Genomic DNA, 6985 nt, shown 5'->3' on the forward strand with positions numbered 1-6985 from the left:
ATTTAATTTATAGCCAATATTCACCAATTTCTTCCCACATGTCAGGTCCTATACCTATCACATCCGCTCAATAACCCTATGAGGTGACTATTACTATGATCATCCCCATTTTACAGAGAGCAAACTGAGGCACAGAGAGATTAAATAAATTGCTCAAGGGTAAACAGTTAAGTGGCAGGGACAGGATTCACAGCCAGATATTGGTATGACCACTACTGTGAATAATTTTGAGCTCCTTAACTACTGATACTACTTTGAAAGTTAACCTTTTCTATTAGCACTAAGAGCAATCATTAACTTTGCCCTTCATCTACAGAAAACAAATCTCAGTTTGCTTTTCTCTATAATAAGGAATTTGTGCCACTCTCCTATTAAGCCTATTCTCAAATACTTTAATTACTGATAAGAACCTAACTTATTATGTTTCTAAATTTATCTATTGTTTAACAGGAGAATGTCTTTAGCTACAGAAGTCTCCAGTGGTACAAATTCACACAATACCAGAATATGGAAGCCTATGTGGGTTTTGGGACCAGAGTTCATGCAGAGTGAGATCTCCAGAACAGCAGCATTAGCATCACCAGGAACTCCAGAGAAATGCACTTTCTTAGCCCTACCCTGGGCTTATGGACTCAGGAACTGTGTGGATAAGGCCTAGCAATAAGTGGTTTAATAAGCTTTCCAGGTGACTCAGACGCACTGCCAAGTTTTAGGTGGTTCTTTTGTGCACTTGTATATAATTCAGCCCTGTTAAAATGAGGGGGGGGGTCAGCACTCTCTTTTCATGTGTGTGTTTGTGCCTCAATATACTAATTCATGAATTTAATGGGACTTTTATTGAATCTTTAAAATATATTTAGTCATACATCCAGTCTACTTTCCTTAAGTGATTTTCTCAGGTGGCAAAATAAAAAGAACACTTTGAAATTTCCTTGGCTTTTAAACAGAATCTATTTAAGGTAACAGATAAAGGGCCTTCTTTAGAATCCAAAAGAAATGCATTTAATTCACGGTTCAACTTTATTACAGCTAATAAGGTAGTTATGTTTCCTCTGTCTGGCAAAGTGATAATTGCCTTTTAATATCTTGCTTTCCTGTGTCGTAAAACACTCAAAAGAATACACACTGTAAAACATACAGTGGTGTGCCAGAGCTGGCTGGACTGGCTAGTGAGCGTGGCTTGCACATACGTCGTCCTACCTCTGCCTACGGTGCTATCATACTGGTAGCTTGTAATCCAATAGTGGGAGTGTTTACACCATGGAAACTGGCAAATATTACAAAGCAGGACTGCTTTTTTTTTTTTTTAACTCGGAGAGCCAACTGTTAAAAGACTTACCAGCATACTCCTGAAAACATGTAAAAAAAAATGCTCATTGAAACCTTATTTGTGATAGAGAAAAATAGGAGGGATAAGTGATTATCTATCTGTGATTATAGGGTACTACTGACGTCAAAAGAATACTATACAACCATTAAAAAAAGAATCAGGGGTACCTGGGTGGCTCAGTTGGTTAAGCCTCTGACTTCAGTTCAGGTCGTGATCGTGCGATTTGTGAGTTCGAGCCCTGCCTTGGGCTCTGTGCTGACAGCCTGGGGTCTGGAACCTGTTTCCAGTTCTGTGTGGCTCTCTCTCTGCTCCCCCCTGCTCATGTTCTGTCTCTCTATCTCTCTGTCTCTTTCAAAAATAAATAAACATTCAAAATAAGTTTTTAAAGAATCAGGTATATCATCAAAAGACATTATTGTTGAGTGGGAAAAAATTGCAGAATGATATGTATAAAATGATGCTATCTTTTGTAAAAAGTAAACAAACATTGGGGCGCCTGGGTGGCACAGTCGGTTAAGCGTCCGACTTCAGCCAGGTCACGATCTCGCAGTCCGTGAGTTCGAGCCCCGCGTCAGGCTCTGGGCTGATGGCTCAGAGCCTGGAGCCTGTTTCCGCTTCTGTGCCTCCCTCTCTCTCTGCCCCTCCCCCGTTCATGCTCTGTCTCTCTCTGTCCCAAAAATAAATAAAAAAAAAAAAAAAAAAAAAAACGTTGAAAAAAAAAAGTAAACAAACATATATGTGTGTGTGTGTATATATACACATATGTTACCTGTTAACATGTTACTCTTACTAAATAAGAATCATGGAGGCAGACTTCAGGGACTTTTCACTATTTACTTATATACTTCTCTAATGTCTAGGTTATTAAAAAATATATGCACTATATGCATATATATCCTTTGTGATGAATAACTTTTGGTTTTATGTGATTAAGTTTTAAAAACCATTATTTTTGATGGAGTGATTATTGTTGGTATATGCTTATCTTTGGCTCTCCCACTAGAGGGTAAATTGCTGAAGGACAGGGCTCTGTTTTTCACTTCTTCCTGCCTCCCACCCCATCTGTGTATACAGAAAGAATATAATAAGCACAAGTTGCTAAGTGGAAAAATAGATAAATCTCTAATATTTGCGATAAGGTTTTTTGGTTAGCTCTGCACAGCTCATTTGCAGAAATAAATCATTTTTATGTAGTACAGTACCAGCTTGGGATGTAAGATCCAGAAAGACAGATCTAACTGGAGAATGGAGATTGGTGGGACCTCATCAGAACAGCCCCTGACAATAGCTGCAAGATTTTAGTTTGCTTAAGTGGGCAAGGAGGAACCATAGTGTGTAAAGACAAGAGGCAGGGAGACAGGCAGGGAGAAACACAGCACTTGTGGAAAAATACAGACATGAGGTGGTGAGTACTTGGATGAAAGGAGGCATGGTATCCACCCCCCTCCTTTTGTAATTATAGAGAAAAGATACATTTTTGAGAACTTTCAAAGGGAAGAAGACTGTTGTTGCTGAATAAATAGGGAGGAGAGAAAAAATTAAAGATGATTCTGAGATTTTTGGCCTGGGCATTTACACACTGTCAAGAACTTCCACAGTTGGAAGGAAAAGCAGTTCTGGAAGATGAAGCCATAAATGTTGCTTAGACGCTCTGAATTGTAGATGAGTTAGGGGCATACAGGTAGGTCTGATTAATTTAAGCCAATTATGATAACCCCCTACTTTTCCCACCCCCTTGAAAGTTACTGGTTCAAGGTTGGGCAAACTGATGCCAATCTGAACCAATGTGGTGTAAAGGAAGAATCATCCTCACTTATGAGAGACAGAACCATGGAAACCCAATATCTTCCACTGGATATAATGGAGAAAGTGAATACTCTACTCCAATGAGTAGGGGAGTATCAGATTTGGGAATAGGTATCATAGATAGTAGAGCAGAGAAACAGAAACTGCTTCCTTGGTGACATCATTGACCTGCTGGTTCAGCTGACACTGACACCTGTTCTGCTACTGGAATTCCTACTTTTAAGTCATTAATTTCCACACTGTTTAAGGCAGTTGGGCTTTCTGTTCCTTGCAGCTAAAGTCATCCTGGTTGATACACATGGGCTTCAGACTGGGTTTGATCCAGGTTCTCACTGTGTGTCCTCTATAATTGTCTTGGTCCTGCTTTCTCTGTGTGTTTGCTTTCCTCCCTGGTGATAGGTGTGCTAGTCAGGGTTCTCCACAGGAACAAAACCAATGGAGAGATCTATTTACCTCTCTATCCCTATACCTATCTCTATCTTTCTCTATATAGATATATCTCTATTTATCTATCTATCCTATCTATCTACCTATCTATCTATCTATCATCTATCATCTATCAAAATAATTTAAGGATTTGGCTTACACAATTGTAGGTGCTGGTAAGTCCAAAATTTGCAGGACAGGCCAGCAAGCTGTAGACTCAGGAAAGAGGTGATGCTGTAGTCTTAAATTCAAAGACAGTCTGGAGACAAAATTCCTTCCTCTCTGGAATATCTCAGCCCTTTCTGTTAAGGCCTTCAATATTATGGAGGATAATTCACTTTATTCAAAGTCTACTGATTTACAGGTTTGTCCCTTCTAAAAAATAAACTCATAGGAATATCCAGATGTTTGACCATGCAGCTGGGCACAATAGTCTTCATGTGTTGACATATAAACTTAACCATCATAATAGCAATCTGGCTTCCAACAGTCTCTAAGAACTACATGCTTCCTTCATCATTAAGAATGAGAACATCTCTGTCCCAGTTTTCTAAGAGAGTCTTTTGAATTTCCCTTAGATTACACTGGTTTAGATCACTTGCCAACATTTAAACCAATCACTATGGCTCTGGCCAAATGTGAAGATTAGCTTAAGATAGTCAGGGCCCACCTAGAGTTAGAGGTGGGGTCAGTTAGCCCAGAAGTGCAAGGACTGCATGGTGGAAGGATCGGTAACCAAATTGAAAACAGGTTTACTGATTGGAGGGGGAAATGGGAAATGGATGCTGGATAAACCACTGCAAGTGTCCACTATACTGACCAAACACAAAGACGACAGATCCATCAATCATAATGCCAGCTTAATCATTTATGGAAAAAATAGAAATGTAAACAGACTAGAAAGCTGTGTCAGCTAATCAGTACATTTTATGCTCATAAGAAAGATTCACAGGAAGCCAAATTATGATCAGAAAGTTGCTTGGTGAGCATGGAATCAAATTTAATCCAATTCACTGCAAACAAATATTTATTGAATGTCTACTAGGAAGGATGAAATCAACAGCTGATGTCATGAGTTATGATAGACGAATATACTCAGTTATATTGTTGGGCTGCACCTCCAAATCTGGAAGCTGGTACTGAAGACATACTGCTAAATGCTCACTTTCTGCTCCTACTGTTTTAGCCCCCAGGCTGACAAGCTTTTGTAGGAATGCAGTCTTTCTTCAAACTGAGTATAACACAATTGCAAAGATTGCAACTTTTGTGCATTGCAATCACCTTCATTGATTAGGAATTACAGGACTCTTCAGTCATCGCTCATACATTTCAAAACCTTGGCATCAAGATGTAGAGGTACTTTGTTGCCCCAAAGAAATTCTTCCCTGTGACTGTCATAACCGTTAACCTCCAAGCCAATTCTATACACAGCATCCAGGGTGAATCTATTTTTATTTTTAACAGATTTTTTTTTTAGAGAAGTCTTAGGTTTATAGAAAAATTGAGTGGAAGGCACAGAGATTTCCCACATACCCCCTCCCTCCACACATGTATAGCCTCCCCAACTACCAATGTCCCTGCCTCCCAGCCACCACCACCAGAATGGTACATTTGTCACAACTGATGAACCTACCATGGCACATTATTCTCATCCAAGGTCCAGAGTTCAATTAGTGTATACTCTTGGAATTGTATGTTGTATGGATTTGGAAAGATTTATAGTGGCATGTATCCAACACTATAGTGTCATACAGACTAGTTGCACTCTTCTAGGAATCCACCATGCTCTTCTCATTTATCCCCTTCTCCTCCCTAACTCCCAGCAACCACTGATCTTTCTACTGTCTCCATAGTTTTGCTTTCTGTAAAATGCCATACAGTTGTTATACAGAATGTAGCCTTTTCAGACTGGCTCCTGTCACTTAGTAACATGCATTTAAGCTTCAGCCATGTCTTTTCATAGCTTGATAGCTCATGTCTTTTTAGTGTGGAGTAATATTCCATTGTCTGGATGTGTCACAGTTTATTAATCCATTCACCTACTGAAGGACATCTTCATTGGTTTCAGGTTTTGGAAATTATGAATAAAGTACCACAAACATCCATGTGCAGGTTTTTGTGTGGATATAAATTTTCAGCTTCTTTAGGTAAATACCAATTAATGTGATTGCTGGATTATATTTTAAGAGCATTGTAAGAGTTTTGTAAGAAACTGCCAAACTATCTTCCAAAGTGGCTGTACCACTTTTCACTCCCACCAGCAATGAATGAGAGTTCCTGTTGCTCCACATCTTTGCCAACATTTGGTATTGTCAGTATTCCAGATTTTGGCCATTTTAATAAGTGTTTATGGTATCTAACTGTTGTTTTAATTTACATTTTTCTGATGACATATGATATGGAGCCAGAGTAACTCTTTAAAATACAAAATCAGATCCTGTCTTTTAATGGCTTCCTTCATATAAAGGTTTTTCAATGGTTATCCAAAGGTTTTTCAATGGTTATCCTTCATATAAAATTCAACACCTGCACATCGCTAGAGGCCCTTGGTTTCCTTTTTCTTGCCCCTTGCAGTGTGAGCACCCACCTCATATTTATTTTCTCATCTCTCAGCCACATGCTATTTCCTCTGCCTAGAACACTTCATCTTCATTTGTTTAGCTTATACTCATTCCTTAGGTGTTTATTTAATTGTCATCTCCTCCAGGAAGCCTCTCTGACCACCTCATTCCCTCTGGTTATTTGTTCCTGCTATGCCTCCCTAGCCCCTAGTTCCCATACATCTACCATGCCAGCACTCAGCCCTTCTTCTATGGTCTGAGTTACTGCTAGACTATAAGCTTCTTGAAAGCAGGGGGATACCTATATTGCTTACATTTTACTCCCAATGTCCAATTGGGTACCCACCATAAAAAGGTATTCAATGAGTATCTGTGGAATAGTGAAGTAGGTGAGTGAATATAAAGATGAGTGGCTCATTATTTCTGATTATTAAGTGTCTAAGTGTTAGGCCACTGGAAGTACAGAAATATTGGATTAGCTCCTATGGATAACCTAGTTATGTCAAAACATATAATTCATAGGGCACCTGGGTGGCTCAGTAGGTTGACTGTCTGACTCTTGATTTCAGCTCAAGTCATGATCTGAGGGTCATGGGATCAAACCCTGCATCAGGCTCTGTGCTGACTGTGGAGTCTGCTTAAGGTTCTCTCTCCCTCTGCCCCTCTCCCCTGCTCATGCTCCCTCTCTTTCTCTCTGTCTAAAACAAACAACAAACAAACAAACAAACAAACAAACATGTGAAAAACAATTCACAGCAGAAGAGCGTTGATTTTAAGCATGGAGTATAACATGTAGATCAATCATATAGAAAAATCATGTAGAGAATTTCTCAACCTCATCATCACTATTGACATTTTAGTC

The 6985-nt window shown here is 39.3% G+C and overlaps 1 protein-coding gene across 1 annotated transcript in view; it reads left to right on the forward strand.

Moving 5' to 3' along the window:
• The window catches only part of LOC131508547 (proline-rich protein 2-like), a 71534-nt gene extending 70603 nt beyond the window's left edge, over window positions 1-931 (forward strand). The window contains exon 6 of the mRNA XM_058723553.1: window positions 451-931. The gene's annotated coding sequence lies outside the window, so the exon portion shown is untranslated. The remainder of the gene's footprint in view (window positions 1-450) is intronic.
• Window positions 932-6985: the final 6054 nt, after the last annotated feature.

The sequence above is a fragment of the Neofelis nebulosa genome, chromosome 4 (genome assembly GCF_028018385.1).
Source record: "Neofelis nebulosa isolate mNeoNeb1 chromosome 4, mNeoNeb1.pri, whole genome shotgun sequence".
NCBI lineage: Eukaryota > Metazoa > Chordata > Mammalia > Carnivora > Felidae > Neofelis > Neofelis nebulosa.